The sequence below is a fragment of the Balaenoptera borealis genome (assembly GCF_965194805.1).
Source record: "Balaenoptera borealis genome assembly, chromosome: 16".
In the NCBI taxonomy this organism is placed as follows: domain Eukaryota; kingdom Metazoa; phylum Chordata; class Mammalia; order Artiodactyla; family Balaenopteridae; genus Balaenoptera; species Balaenoptera borealis.
This window is the reverse complement of record NC_138872.1, coordinates 61,839,949-61,856,009: the sequence shown is the minus strand read 5'-3', so window position 1 is coordinate 61,856,009 and position 16,061 is coordinate 61,839,949. Positions and strand designations below refer to the sequence as shown.

Genomic DNA, 16,061 nt, shown 5'->3' with positions numbered 1-16,061 from the left:
CCCCATCTGCCCAGATTTTTCTGGTTTTAGCACTGAAAGTTCTGCATCCTGGGACCCCTCAGTCCTGGGCAAACCAGGATGGATCACCCTAGAGCAGCCCTCCTGTACCCTCACCTCCGTGTATACCCTTTCCTTGAAATCATAACCCCCCAAGCTTCCCATCAGAGGAAACCATTGATTTATTAAAATTGATGGTTATTTCACTTTGTTATAAAGCAGAAACTAACACACCATTGTAAAGCAATTATACGCCAATAAAGATGTTAAAAAATTGAGGGTTACCATTTGTGTGTCTTTCTTTATACTTTAATCAATCCCTAAATGATATTGGAGTGCTGTTTTGCACATGCGCGTGCACACACATACAAACACACACACACACACGTACACATACACACCAGACTGAGTCCAGAAAATTGGATGGCCCTTTCCTGATGGGTGGTGGCGATATGAGTATGGGAAGCAGTGGGTGAAACTTCCTGCAACTTTGAAGGCAAAAACTAGAAGAGCAATAAACTGCATAGCACAAAAAGCAGAAAGGGGAGAGGGAAGGTGGGGAGGGATGATGTGGGAGAGGGGACGAGAACAGAAGCCGGAGGAGGGAGACAGGCTGTCAGAAAAGGATCAGAGAGTGAGGACCCAGGTGGAGAAAGTCTTCAAGAAAAGAGAAATGTGCAAGGGATATTTGGAGCAGTGGCTGCCAACTTCCTCTTTGGACGCTCCTGTGACATCCTCAGGAACACCTACAGCCCTCACCAGCGTGTAGGGGTAAACAGATGCTTTCAGGGAGCCCTGGGAAGAGGTACCAGAGCACCACTGCTGATGGGAGGATGAGGCTGCACATGGGGCAGCTGACAGACTCCTAGCGCTTCCCATGGTTTCCAGCTGCTCGTGCCTGCGCCCCCCACTCAGCTCGTGCCTGCGCCCCCCACTCAGCTCCGAGCATGGTAAGTGTTTGATGTTATTTGTGGAAGGAGGAAGGGAGGGAGGGAAGGGGGGAGGGAGGGAGGAAGGGAAGGAGGGAGGCAAAGAAGGAAGGGAGGAAGGAAGGAAAGAAGAGAAAGAAAGAGAAAGAAGAAAGAAGAAGAAAGGAAGAAAGAAAGAAAGAAAGAAAGAAAGAAAGAAAGAAAGAAAGAAAGAAAGAAAGAAAGGAAGGAAGGAAGGAAGGAAGAAAGAAAGAAAGGAAGAAAGAAAAAGAGAGAGAGAGGGAGAGGGGGAGGGAGAGAGAGAGGGAGGGAGGGAGGCAGGGAGGAAGGAAAATGGGAAGGGTCCAGCAGTGGTCTTTCCAGCCAGTCCATAAGAGCACGGTCTGCAGAACAGGGAGGGAGCTCACGTGCCATGACACTGCTGTGGCCCTCGGAGCTGGGAGACACTCAGGGACTGTTCTCTGATTTCTAAGCCCGGCAGGGAGGCAGGGAAGAGCTGGGGTGGGGGTGGAGGGTGGAGGGAGACAAAGGCACAGAGCAGAGGGAAGTGGAAAGGGGTGGAGGCGAGCTGCTTAGCAACCGCAGAAGGTTTAGGGAAGTGGCAGGACCATTTCTCCCGGTCCTCTAAGGCAGGATTTTTTTTAAAGAACTGCTCACACACCCACACTGGCTGGTCTGTTGTGGCTGCTCTGAATTGGGCTTCTCTGGAAGTCGGGGCCATCGGAGGAAGGCTGGCGGCCACGTGTGCGGTGGGAAGAGCCACAGGAACTAGGGGAACGTTCTCCAGCCCCTCAAGGGAAGGGAAGGAAGGCTGGCCGGAAGATGTGGGGACACAGCCTCACTCTCCTCCCAGCTTTTGTGTGGCTCCTCCAGCTGCCCCTCCTCCTAGGCTGCCGACATCAGGACACGAAGGTGTCTGGGGACTTTTCCTTCCATTTTCTTTTCTCCGGAACCCTATGAGCAGTCCAGACCCTGCTCCTTCCTCCCCACTGAGAATTCTCTGTTGCTTTTCTTTCTTAATTTGATTTTCTCTGGCTCAGAATTGAGATCAAAAGAAGAAATTCTTTCCAGCCTTTTAGGAATAATTCCCAGAATCTCCCGCTGGAAATGCATACATAATAACCATAATTATTTAAAAAAAAATTGTTCGTACTCTCTTATCCATTTCTTTTCCATTTCTGCTGCAGGCTTGGGGAGGAGTGGGGAGAGGGGAAGTTTCGAGAGTGCCTTTGGGGTTACAGATCAACCAGTATCAAATAGTGGGCAAGCTGTGAGGCCTGGCCCACTCCCTGGCAGTGAGAATTTTCGATGTGCAAGCACTTCAAAAGCGTTAAACACCACGAAATCACCTGGTGGGAAGTTATTCCCTTTCTAATTTGTTTCAATTGTCTTAATTTCATCAAGTCTGGAGCTGGTGCTAGGTGGGTCCTTAATGTCTCCCTGACACTGGCTAACCTTCCTTTGAACAGCAGACCTCAAGCTTGGAGCACAGGAGAGTAACTGGCTGCAATTTAATAACAGTGTTGCTTTGCTCTGTGTTTATATTGGGGCTCATCAAGGGACATTTGCATTATGGCTGGCTCCTTTTTAGAGGAAAGACAAGTAAGTAGTAAATCACAATGGAGGTGGAACAAGGATTAATGATGGAGGTTTTCGGAAAGGCCTCCGGTTTGTCAGCCTCCCATCCAGGATGCTGGCTTTGCACCTGGCAGGCTGCAGGTCAGGCTCCAGGAAGGATCCTGTTTGAGTTCAGCTGGTCCAGTTGGTCAGCAGCTGGCACTGAGGGAGTCGCGGATGAGAGCTTTTAATTTTGGTTGGCGCCAGTCCGCCTGGCTTTGCAGCCTAGCTATAGTCCGCTCTGTTCCCTGGGATTACAGAAGTCCACACATCAATGCCCACTTTGGGATATCAGGCTGCGAAGTGTGGGCGGTTGCCAGACATCAGACACCTGATTCCCCTCTGGACACCACTGCTCTCTCCTCTCGAACCTGGGGTTTGAGTGGAGCAGACCCACTCCTGACTCTGGGGCTGGCACGCCATCCGGACCTGTCTCCCTCTGGGCAACTCATTCCTCTGACCACAGTGATGGATGGGTTCAGGGATGGGCAGTGAGATGCATGGAGATTTTTGCTGGGAATGCTGGGGCTGGTTCTTTCCTGCTGGCCTTGATCCTAAGAAGATGAGCCGGGAGCTCCTACAGCCATTTCTGCCACAACGAGGAGGGAGTCAGCAGGGAGGGAAGAGAGCTGAGAAACTGGGAGAGAGAGAAAATTGATCTTGATGGTATTGCTTCCATCCCTGGATCCAGCTGTGCCTGAAGTTAGCCTCTGCCCTTGGCAGCCTTTAGAGCTCCCTTCTGAGCCAACAAATTTCCCCTTCATGTAATCCAGTTAGGATCGGCGTTTCGGTCACTTGCAACCACAAGAGTCTTAACTGATGAAATGGCTTGTGCAAATCCTTGGCCACTGAAAGAAAAAGAACTCAAAGGGCATGTTCAGTAGATGTGGGTGAGTGGCATTGTCACTATACACAAACACCGGCACAGGAAAAGCTGTCATTGTACTAGGAAGCTCCAAATTTCAGATCATGGTGTAGATGATGCAGGCTGAGTACATTGCATGCAATGGCTTATTTAACCCTTGTAACAGTCGTAGCGTGTATGCATACTTTTATCACCATTTTATAGATGAGAAGATTGGGGCTCAGGGAGCCTCCTTGCACTTTAGTGGCAGATCAAGGCTTGTTCCTCAAATTGGGAGATTGGGACTGACACATACACACTACTATATATAAAATAGATAACTAATAAGAACCTGCTGTATAGCACAGGGAACTCTATTCAATACTCTGTAATGACCTATATGGGAATAGAATCTTAAAAAGAGTGGATATAGGTATGTGCATAACAGACTCACTTCGCTGTACAGCAGAAACTAACACAACATTGTAAATCAACTAGACTGCAAAAAAAAAAAAAAAAAAAACAACTCTGTAGTCCCAGCCACCCCTCCACAGTAAACAGCAGTTTGCTCACTGGACTGTACAAAACTCTGAGACTATGTGATTGGGAGGGAACCGAGGGGGCGGTGCCGCCAGGCAGCACGTGGCGATGCTCCTGTCACAGGTGATGTGAGCGCTCCCCCTCCCGTGGTACCCAGCCAACATGGCTGTCGGGGGAGGGCTGGGGCCGCAGAAACGGAATCAAACTCTTGTTATCCCTGGCCACTGGCGGACAGGCAGAAAAGGCCCTGGGTTTAGATCAGAACACATTTGTACTCACTAGCTGGGTGACTTTGGACATTTAAGCTTTCCGAGCCCCACTGGTTTTCTCTTCTGGAAAGTGGAGACCTCCAGCCCCCAGCCTCGCTCATTCCACCCAGCTACTGGAGCATCAAACGAGGGCAAAGATGTGAAAGATTATTTGCAAAATAAAAAGTGGGTCTGCAGGAAGAAAGGAATCACTTGATTTCCCAGAGGTGGATGGGCAGGTGTGGACAGATGTAAACCAACCACCTACATCTCCTCCTCCCCATCCAGGGCCTGAGGGAGGCAAGCCACGCGGTGACCTGAAAGGAACCTTTCTGTCCCCAAAGCAGGGAGAGATAAGAACTGTGAAGCAAGAGAAGCGAGCGCTGCTACAGGCGCTTGGGGGTTTATTTTTACCCTGTTATCTCTATCCTGAAATGTCAAGCGTGGAGCCACCTCACTCCCCAGCCCCCCACCCTCCCCAGCCATTAAACGTGGCAACACAGCCTGGAAACGGGCCCCGTCTCCTCCTCTGTTCCTCTGCCTCTCCAAGAGAGTCACAGTGCTATGGCGACGGGAGGCATGGAAACCCTGAAATAGAGAAGTGGGAGGAGAGACCTTTTATTTGGGTTCTGGAACAGGCTCACTTCCTCCTAGAGGCCTGGGGTGCAGAGGAGGCCCTTGGCACTGTCAGGTACCTATTCTAAGATTTCCATCACATGGGCTCTTTACGTTGCAAGACGCAGAAATCCTTATTTAAGTTGGGTTATATAATAAAGAACATTTAATTGGCTGAGGCCACTAAAAAGCCCAGCAATAGGTCAGGCTTCAGGCGAGGCTTGATCCAGGGGCTTGATGCCATCACAAGGACTCAGTTCTCTCCTCTTGGCTCTGCCTTTTGTGGTGTTGGCTTCATGCTAAGGCAGCAGTCTGTGTTCCCCCACAATCTCTAGCAGTTCCAGAGTCTTCCTCCATGGTCACGAATGGTTGCAGTGGTCCTAGACCTCACAGCCATAGACTGGTGCTCCCAAGGAAGAGAGAGGAAAGTTCTTTTTGCCAGAAGGTCCCAAGAAATGTCTTCTTGTGTTTTGTTGGCTCTCACTGGGTTCTGTGCCCATCCCTGAGCCAATCACTTGGGTGTAGGGGCAGGATGTGAAGAGTGCACTGATTAGATTGAGACAAACTAGATTGCCAAGAATAGGGAAGCAATGATTTCCCAAAGGAGATTTCAGGCACTGCCCCCAAAAGGTGATGGAATGGATGCTGAACAACAAGCAGGAGACTGTTTCGTGGTTTATTTACTTTGTACTTTCATCCTCTCCTACCCAGGAAAGCCTCCAAGATTAGTGGTGACTGTTCTTATCCAGAAACAGGCCAACATTAATTTCTTCTCTTTCCATCTATAGGTTTACATGGGGTTCTGAGTTCTAAGACTTCCAGGTCTGTCACTTTCAAAATGTCACCGAGGCAACAGAATCTCCCCCAGGCTGAAATGCCATCAGTTTACATGCCAAATGCTTCCTCTAAATTCAAAATAAAATTCACACTCTACACCCCAGCTTACCCATCACTCACCTCCCTGATACACGTTTAGCCACATAAACTACTTATTATTCCTTAAACAAACCAATCACCCTTGTGCCACAGAGCTTTCCTATTTGTTCTTTCTCTCCATCTAGAATGCTCTTCCCTTAAATCTTTTCACAGTTGGCTCCATCTCATCATTCAGGTTCTGCTCAAATGTCACGATTCCTGAGAGGTCTTCTCTGCTCAGCCTAGCATGTAAAACCATCTGAAATTCTCCTGTTCTTTGATGGTTTGAGTAGCTCTCTCCCTTCACTAGACTGTAAGCTCCACAAAGCCAGGGCTGTGCTGGTCCTATTGATATGTGTACCCTCCTGGTTCTGTGCAGACACATTGTAGGCACTCAATAAATATTTTGGGATCAATGAATGAAAAATCATTTCTGAATGGCCTTGGAAACTCTTACAGGGCAGGGCAAGTTCTTATATTTTTTCCTTGGCTTTAAGTTGGTGCCTACAAAAACAATGGGCATAAAAGAGATGATACACAATACTATTTTTCAAATAAAGATTTGAAAGGATTTGCTGAAAGGATTTGCTCAAATTTGCACCCAAATTAGTCCAGAAAGATACCTGGGAGCACTGACTGCTTCTTTGAGGAATTCCCTTTCCAAAACAGTGCATGTGAACATTTGAAGGCAAGAAAGTACGAAGAGGGACATGGGGCCATCTTCCAATTCAGATCTCTGAGTATGGTGGCATTACTACCATGCTCAAGTAAAAGCATGAAAACAACATGTGGGGACTTCCCTGGTGGTGCAGTGGTAAAGAATCCACCTGCCAATGCAGGGGACACGGGTTCGAGCCCTGGTCCGGGAAGATCCCACATGCCGCGGAGCAACTAAGCCCGTGCGCCACAACTACTGAGCCTGTGCTCTAAAGCCCACGTGCCACAACTACTGAAGCCCACAAGATCTAGGGCCTGCGTGCTGCAACCACTGAAGCCTGCGCGCCTAGAGCCTGTGCTCCACAACAAGAGAAGCCACCACAATGAGAAGCCCACGCACTGCAATGAAGAGTAGCCCCCGCTCGCCGCAACTAGAGAAAGCCCACGTGCAGCAACGAAGGCCCAATGCAGCCAAAAATAAATGAAATTAAAACAAAACAAAACCACACGTGATGATGATACTCTTTACTCCTTGACCCAATGAGACAGAGTAAGACGAATGTCCCATAAGAAAAAGAAGATTTCACCCTGTCCATTGCAGACCCACAAATCAATGTCAAAACCTCAGCAAGGGCTTCCCTGGTGGCGCAGTGGTTGAGAGTCTGCCTGCCAATGCAGGGGACACGGGTTCGAGCCCTGGTCTGGGAAGATCCCACATGCCGCGGGGCAGCTAGGCCCACGAGCCACAACTACTGAGCCTGTGCGTCTGGAGCTTGTGCTCCGCAACAAGAGAGGCCGCAACAGTGAGAGGCCCACGCACTGCCATGAAGAGTGGCCCCCGCTCGCTGAAACTAGAGAAAGCCCTCGCACAGAAGCGAAGACCCAACACAGCCAAAAATAAAATAAATAAATAAATAAATAAATTAATTAATTAAAAAACAAAAAACAAACCAAAAAAAAACCAAAAAAAACCTCAGCGAGCTGATGACTTGGAAGGAACCCCCATGCTCTCCCTGGACACAAACTCTCCCCAAGGAGGCCTGTGACAGTCCTTAGGACAGCCAGGTGACAGTGTGGATGGCCCAGCGCAGCTAATGGAAACTCGAAAACACACCTCCTACACATAGACATCATTGTCTCATTACTTGGTAGACAACACACCATCTGGGGCAACACAAGGATTCTTAGTCATTGCTAATTCTCTGCTCACCCAACCAGGTCGATCCCTCTCTTAGGCTCTGAACTTTGCTCATGGCACCCTGAACTTTGCTCTATAGAACTGGCCAACATTCGTAATAATAATAAATAATAAATAATCTATATTTAGGTGATTATTTGATTAATATCCATCTTCCCCACTGGACTCCAAACTTCTTAAGGGCAGGGATAGATCTCTTTAGCTCATTACTATACCTAGGCATTCCACCTGTTCTTAACATGTAGCCCGTGTATTTTTCCTATGTACTTTCTGAATGGAAGAATGGATAAATGAATGGAGCTCAGGGCCTGCTGGGAAGACACCTCACAGCCAGCCTGACTTAGCTGGAAGAGAGTAAAGAGGCTGAAGTTTTTTCAATGTAAATCAGACCTTGTCATCACATGATTGCCTTGTCTTCTTCATCAAGGCATCTCCTGTGCCTAGAATAGTATCTGACACAGAGTAGTGGATCAACACATATTGGGAGAATTAATACATGAATGGACACTTCCTCGAGAAGCTTGGTTACCTTCTTAAGATAAAGTCCTGGAAAGGGAGAATGGGGGAAGCTACAATATGCAAATATCCTGAATTAGACCCAAAGGCATCATTTAGGTCATTCCCTTCAGACTCAGTGGGTCTGGCTCTAGGAGTCACTAAACCAGCAGGTCAGCATGGGGACAGATGCACTGTAAACCAAACTAGTTTTCTTGAGATAATGTGCCTTTGGACTGTCGTGCACCACATTCTGGGGTTACATACTTAAAGTTTAAGTGAGTTATGGCTCCTGGTCCTCATCACACACACTGAAAAAAAAAAACCAAAAAAAACAAAGCCAGGAATGGTACTGTACCTTATGAGATAGCCTGCCCCAGTCTCTGCTACCAGGTCGGGAGGGTACGGAAAGGGATCTTTCTTCTCCATTGCCACATCTTCCTTACTGAGGGATCTGAGTCCAAATGGGTCTCTTTGTGTCTGAAGTTTAAGCAACCAGGGGCGCAGATATTTGGTTGGTGTCCCTCCTTTGAGGGTGAGAGAGGTCCAAGATCTGCTCTTCGATCACCAATCCAAAATCAAACATCAAACACCTCCCCCAAACCATTATGAAAAACCACCACAAAACCAAATTTCTAAACATGCCTGGGTCTCCAGCCCACCCCAGCCCAGCAAACAAAAGTGGCTCACCTCTGAACTACAGAATCCCTTCTAGAACCAGAAGGAAAGGGAAAGGATTTACGGTTTGTCTCAGAGTTGTAGGCTCTGGCTTGCCCCCAGGATGAGTTCATTATTTATTCTTAGAGACGGGACTCGAATTAAACAAACAGTGCCTATAAATAGAGCGGGATACACTCAGCTCGGTGTCACTGGAAGGTCCTTTTCACAGGGACAGATGCGTTAAATGGATGTTCTCAGGTTACCCTGCTGGTACTACGTGGGGAAGGGTTGCCCTCTTTGTAAGCGTGGTTTAGGAGGGGGAAAAAAAGCGGGTGAGTCAGACTTTGGGATTTGGCCCAACTCTGTCTTCTTCATCTCTTTTTCTAAACGCTCATTCACATCATAACCGACAGGGAGCCACAGAGGAAGGATGTCGCTCTGTAAACACCCTGGCCGGGCGCTTGGGCAGGTCCCCTCTGGGAATGGATCCCGGTTCAGGCTGTATTTGACAGAGCGTTCTGTTCTTTTAGATTAGATTGCAAACTCCCTAAGGGAAGCGACCGAGTGCTCAGATTTCTTCTTGGTTTTCCCCATTCTGCCAAGTACAGGGATGACTAGGGTTTCAGACCTTGAGCCATGAATTAAAGGACCCTTTTTAAGCATGGCCAGCTTTATGGTGCGGAGTATGCGTTCCAGGACTGGCGGGGCTTTGCTCTGAATTGCATTGAGCTGTGTGCTTGAAAGGTAATCACCTCTCCATGATAGACCAGTGGGGGTGGAAACATCTAGAATAACTGTGAATAAACATCAAGCAATGTCAAATCACTATAGTAACAAGAGCAACCATGGATTCTGCATTTGGCCAGGTCATTTGAGACACTATTCTTGTCACTTTGTAGGGGCTTCCCTGGTGGCGCAGTGGTTAAGAATCCGCCTGCCAATGCAGGGCACACGGGTTCGAGCCCTGGTCTGGGAAGATCCCACATGTCGCAGAACAACTAAGCCCGTGCGCCGCAACTATTAAGCCTGCGCTCTAGAGCCCCTGAGCCACAACTACTGAAGCTCACGCTCCTAGAGCCCGGGCTGTGCAACAAGAAGCCACCGCAATGAGAAGCCCATGCACTGCAACGAAGAGTGGCCCCCGCTCGCTGCAACTAGAGAAAGCCCGCGCACAGAAACGAAGACCCAACGCAACCAAACATGAAAAACAAAAAACAATAATAAGCGCTTTGTAAAAGCTCATGTAAGCTTTCCAAAAACCCTACGAGGTAGGGACCATTATTATCCCTATTCTACAGATGAAGAAACGGAGGCACTAAGAGATTATGGCCCCTGCTCCAGGTCACACAGCTGGTAAACTGGGATTGGAAATCAGGCAGTTTAGCTCCAGAGCCTGGTCTCCTGCGGTAGAAATTGAGTTCTTGGAGTAAACTCTGTTGGTTATACCGCCTGGTGCTGGCCTAAGCCTGTAACTCCCCATCAACATGGGACCCAGGACAGGCCAATGACAATGAATCTCAGGACTTCTGCTGGGCGTGCTAGGATGAAGAGGTGCTGAATTTGCCTCTGGAGGGGAGGGTAGCCTCTGGCAGTCCCATGGCCATCCTGCTGCACTGGGGGAGCCTGGATGAGAATGAAAACGGCACGGAGCAAAAGCAGAGCTGAAGAACAGAGCCTGCTGACATCATCTGAACCCTGAATCCAGCTGGACCTGATGCCGGAACCTACTCCTCAACTTTGCACTTTCACGAGCCAATATTTTCCCTTTGCCGGGCAGGCCTGTCAGAGTTGATTTTCTCTCACTTGTTGTTGAGAGATCCGTCACTGAGAGACGCTGGCCCAGAAGAAAACATCATTTGGGTAAACTAACCTCCCAGTCCCATCCAGAAGTAAGAGCTAATCCTGCACTCCCTTTTCTCACCCTGTTGGTCTCTTCCAGAAACACATACCATCCTGCGACCATGCACGTGCTCAGTGGCTCCATTCTCCGTTTACTGAAATCCCGAATACTGCTTCCCTGCTGAGGCTTCCTTGGTCGCATCTCTCAGAATTACCTACGGCCTCACTTGGTTGTCATGATACGGAGCTTAGACACTTATTTAGCACTTACGTTATTCTGCCTTGCAATACAGTTAGCTATTTACAAGTCATTTGTTAACATTTATTGAAAGCTTCCTACATGTCATATCCTCAGCTAAGTGCTGGGGATTCCGGAGGAATAATATCAGCACGTATCTGAAATCGTTCTCAGGGCCGGGCACTGTGCTTAGAACTTCACATGCATCAATTATGCCATCACATCTCCTAAAAAACCCCCGCAAGGGAAGTACAAATAACATCTCCACTTTACATGTAACAGGATGGTTCATTAGGAAGTTACGGAGAGATACAGAGATCAAATAGGTAGGAAATTGCAAAGGGAGTTACCAGATGAAGATATAGATTTTCACAGCAAATACTTTAGAATTAGGTTCACAACTCTAAACTCTCCAATTTCACAGGTCCCTAATCCACAAAGAGGATAAAAAAGAATCGACAGGTATTCAGAGAGGATTTTACGATGATGTTTTTGGGGGGTGAATACCATGTTGTCCTTCGCTTCCCAACGAACACACACGCAGAAGGTGGGCGTGTTTAACTCGTTCTTGCACCTCAAGTCTCGTGAGAGCAGCTTCTTCGAGATACTATGGAGAGTTTGCCAAGAGGTTCCTGTATCTGGGGAGATGGAGGCTATCCCCTGAGCAATCCAGAGGGTGAGAGATGTGGCTAGAAAGCCAAGAAGAGGATGAGTATTTCCTAAAGACTGTCAATGGACCTCACAGGAGCGAGCTGACTGATGGATCATCTTAGATTTTGTCTCACAGGGTGGCTGAGAAGGGCAATGAGTCCTCATCAGAAGAGGCTGGAGATGAATCACCAGATTCTTGGGGGCGTGAAGGGGCTGGTGGTATGAGTTGCATTAAGCCATGCTGGGGACTCTCTAATACCCATGAACATGACCCTCGGCCATGACCCTGTGTGGTACCTAAGCATACCCAGAGGATGCAACATCTTCTTTTGATTCTAATAGTCAAGTAAGTACAGGCATACCTCGTTTTATTATACTTTGCAGATAATTGCATTTTTTACAAATTGAAGGTTTATGGCAACCCTATGTCGAGCAAGTCTATCAGCACCATTTTTCCAACATTTGCTCACTTCGTGTCTCGGTGTCACACCTTGGTAATTCTCGCAATAGTTTAAACCCTCCACCAGCAAAAAGATTATGACTTGCTGAAGGCTCAGATGATGGTTAGCATTTTTTAGCAATAAAGTATTTTAAAATTATGTGTGTATGTAAATTATGTATGTACATTTTTTTAGACATAGTGCTATTGCACACTTAATAGACTACAGTATAGTGTACACATAACTTTTATATGCACTGGGAAACCAAAACAATTCATGTGACTCTCTTTAGTGCAATATCGGCTTTACTGCCGTGGTCTGGAACCGAACCCACAATCTCTCTGAGGTCTGCCTTTACCTTCCTCCCCAACGCTTATTTGTCCTGAATTTTCTCTTTTCTACCCCCTTGTGTGTGTTTGTTGGGGGAAGATGGTGAGTGTCTATTTCCCTCTTCCCTGAAGGTCAGTAGCCCATTATGATGGGTGGATGGAGGAAGAGGAAAAACAGGTTTATCTTTAAATATAGTGCGAGGTATTATTCATAATTGGATGGGACATTCTAATTTTGGAAATGAGACCAATTTGTGACTTAGAAATCATAGGACTTAAAAAAAAACTACGAGTGAAAGGAAAGTCGTGGTTCCCCCCTGAAGTTTCCATCCAGTGCCAAGATAAGGACTTAACCCACTGAAACTGCAGAGAGATAAGAGGAGGCAAAACTAAAGTTGGCTTCGTGATCTCATCCCCTAAGTTCTCCTAGACAGAAGGCCAGGCAGGTTAAGTGACCTACTCAGGGTCCCAGAGCCAGTGAAAAAGGAAGAACCATGTTCTTAACCACATTATTAAATTATTTCCACCCTCAAGGAAATTACTCTCTCTTCTGTTCCTAACTGGCCTATTCTTATCCTATTCTGTTATTCATCATCTTCTTTTTGAATTCCCTTCCCCTTCCTCAACTTATCATAAATGGCCCTGGACCCGTGTTGACAGAGCAGGGCATGATCAGAGGTAGGTAAGGTCATCCAAGGACGACTTCAATCAAGAATATGATTCAATAGGGGCTTCCCTGGTGGCACAGTGGTTAAGAATCTGCCTGCCAATGCAGGGGACACGGGTTCGAGCCCTGGTCTGGGAAGATCACACATGACGTGGAGCAACTAAGCCCGTGAGCCACGACTACTGAGCCCTCGCGCCTACAGCCCATGCTCCGCAACAAGAGAAGCCACCTCAATGAGAAGCCCGTGCACCGCAACAAATAGTAGCCCCTGCTCGCTGCAACTAGAGAAAAGCCCAGGCACAGCAACAAAGCCCCAGTGCAGCCAAAAATAAAATAAATAAAATAAATAAATTTTAAAAGAAGACTATAACTCAGTAAACAACAAGGACCTACTGTATAGCACAGGGAACTATATTCAATATCTTGTAATAAGCTATAATGGAAACGAATCTGAAAAAGAATATATATATAAATATATCTGAATCACTTTGCTGTACACCTGAAACTAACACAGTATTGTAAATCAACTATAGTTCAATTAAAATTTTTTTCTAAAAAGAATATGATTCAGGGCTTCCCTGGTGGCGCAGTGGTTGAGAATCTGCCTGCCAATGCAGGGGACACGGGTTCGAGCCCTGGTCTGGGAAGATCCCACATGCCACGGAGCAACTAGGCCCGTGAGCCACAATTACTGAGCCTGCGCGTCTGGAGCCTGTGCTCCGCAACAGGAGAGGCCGCGATAATGGGAGGCCTGCGCACCGCGATGAAGAGTGGCCCCCACTTGCCACAACTAGAGAAAGCCCTCGCACAGAAACGAAGACCCAACACAGCCATAAATAAATAAATAAATAAAAATTAAACTTTAAAAAAAAAAAAAAAAAAAAAAAGAATATGATTCAAACACCAGCAAACCCTGAGCACCAAATCTGGAGAGTTTCCTATTTCCATCTACCAAGTGCTTTGATGATGATTATGATGATATTGGTATTATTAGCATGATCACTGAGACTCACTAAGTTCCAGGCGCCAGGATGAGTGCTTTTTACACGCTTTCTGATTAAATCCTAGCAACCCCAGGCAATGGGTCCTCCTGTGTGTTAGCCCCACTTACACAGGAGGGCACTGATGCTTGGAGGAGCACCTCACACAAGGATGCATAGGCAGCTAACAGAGCCAGATTTCAAACCAGGCCTGATACTGGAGCTGCACTTCTAGCCAGGGTCCCTGGAACCTCACAGCCACCCTCCCCTCATGGCTGGGAGTTACCTGCAGGGAGTTTCCTGCTGCTATGCCCTATTCACTAAAATCGACCCTCTCACACTGTTTTTGTTGGTTTCCAATTAAAAAGTTTATTTGATCAGACCCAGTCACACAAGGCTGTCAGATCTTGAATTTTTTGAGAGCAAAAACATGGGGCGTGCTTGGGGGGTGGGCAGAGGGATATGATTTGTAGTTATGAAGGTGGTGACAGGACTGAGGGTCTTCTCTACTATTCAGGACATGAGTACATGGAACGTAGTCTAAGGCAGAAGCCAACATCCAGTAGAACTTGGTGACCACGATCTGGATCTCTCTAGACCTGTGATCTATCCCACTATGGGATCAAGCAAAACAAGTGCCAAAGTTTTTCACCTACTCCCACAGTGGGGATGTCTCTAAAAACTATTTATCGACACTATCTAGATGACAACTTTAGCGCAGTAGTTGAGAACACAGCCTTGGGAGTCAGATTGCCTTGGTTCAATTCATTAGCTATGCATCCTCCATCAAAGCACTTAGGTTCTGAACTTTGGTTTCCTAACCTGTAAAATGGTGATGCAATATCTTCTTCTTGGTATTTATGAAAGTCATTAGTCTATTCACAAATATTCCAACTCCCCTTTCCCTCTAGGTACATGATAAAGTTATTATTATATTTTTCATCCCCTTTGAAGTTAATCATGACTGTGTAATTTGCTGGCCAGCAAAATAAGAATGAAAGTGATTTCTCACTACTGGAGGAAGCTTTAAGAATTGATGTACAGTTTGATTTTTAACTGCAGGTGTTTCCAGTAGCCCCCACCCTGAGGGTCTTTGATGAGCACTGCCCCTCCTCCCAGTTCTAATCACCACTGGATATGTAGCAGGAGGGAGAAATATATCTTTCTTGTCTTAAGCCAATGAAGTTTAAAGATTGTTTCTTACCACAGAATAACCTAGCCTATACTGACTATTACAGGGTTGGTGGGTGGATTAGATATAAAAAAAATGAAGTTTCACTAAGATACCTTTGTATACCCACAAGAACGGCTATAAACTAAAAGAGAGACAATAGCAAGTGTTAGCAATGATGTGGTGAAACTAGAATCCTCATTTGTTGGTAGGAATGTAAAATGGTGCAGCCACTTTGGAAAACAGTTTGCCAGTTTCTTAAAAATTTAATCATAAGCTTACTGTACAACTCAGCAACTGAACTCTTAAGTATCTTCCCCAAAGAAATGAACATATATCTCCACACAAAGACTTGTATTTGAATGTTCACAGCAGCATTATTTTATACCACAATAACTAAGAAGTTGGAACAATCCAAATGTTCGTTATACACAAATGTGGTATATCCATACGATGGAATACTACTCAGCAATAAAAAAGGAACAAAATACAGATGGTCCCCGACATGATGTTTGACTTGTGATTTTTTGATTTTACAGTGGTGCAAAACTGATATGTATTCTGTAGAAACCATACTTCGAATTTTGAATTTTGACCTTTTCCTGGGCTAGTGATATGCAACATGATTCTCTTTCATGATGCTGGGCAGTGGCAGCAACCACAACTCCTGGTCAACCATGCGATCGTGGGGGTGAACAACAAATACACTTACAACTGTTCTGGACCCAGACAACCATTCTGTTTTTCACTTTCAGTACAGTATTCACTAAATTACATGAGATATTCAATACTTTACTATAAAATAGGCTTGGTGTTAGATTATTTTGCCCAGCTGTTGGTGAATATGTGTTCTGAGCATGTTTAAGCTAGGCCAGGCATGATGGTTGGCAGGTTAGGTGTATTAAATGAACTTTCCACTTATGAGATTTTCAATTTATGATGGGTTTATTGGGATGTAACCCCACTGTAAAGTCAAGGAAGATCTGTACTGATATATGCTACCACACAGACAAACGTCAAAAACATTGCAC

The 16,061-nt window shown here is 46.4% G+C and overlaps 1 long non-coding RNA gene across 2 annotated transcripts; it reads right to left on the bottom strand.

Moving 5' to 3' along the window:
- Window positions 1-929: 929 nt before the first annotated feature.
- Window positions 930-9,638, bottom strand: LOC309612946. 2 transcript variants are annotated; one of them, XR_014235431.1, is made up of 3 exons: window positions 8,746-9,638; window positions 8,414-8,535; window positions 930-4,763 (listed from the first exon to the last, which is right to left on the bottom strand). It is a non-coding gene; the product is annotated as an uncharacterized lncRNA (long non-coding RNA). The 2 variants fall into 2 exon arrangements; XR_014235432.1 differs by lacking the exon at window positions 930-4,763 and adding an exon at window positions 4,772-6,209.
- Between the last annotated feature and the right edge of the window lie 6,423 nt (window positions 9,639-16,061).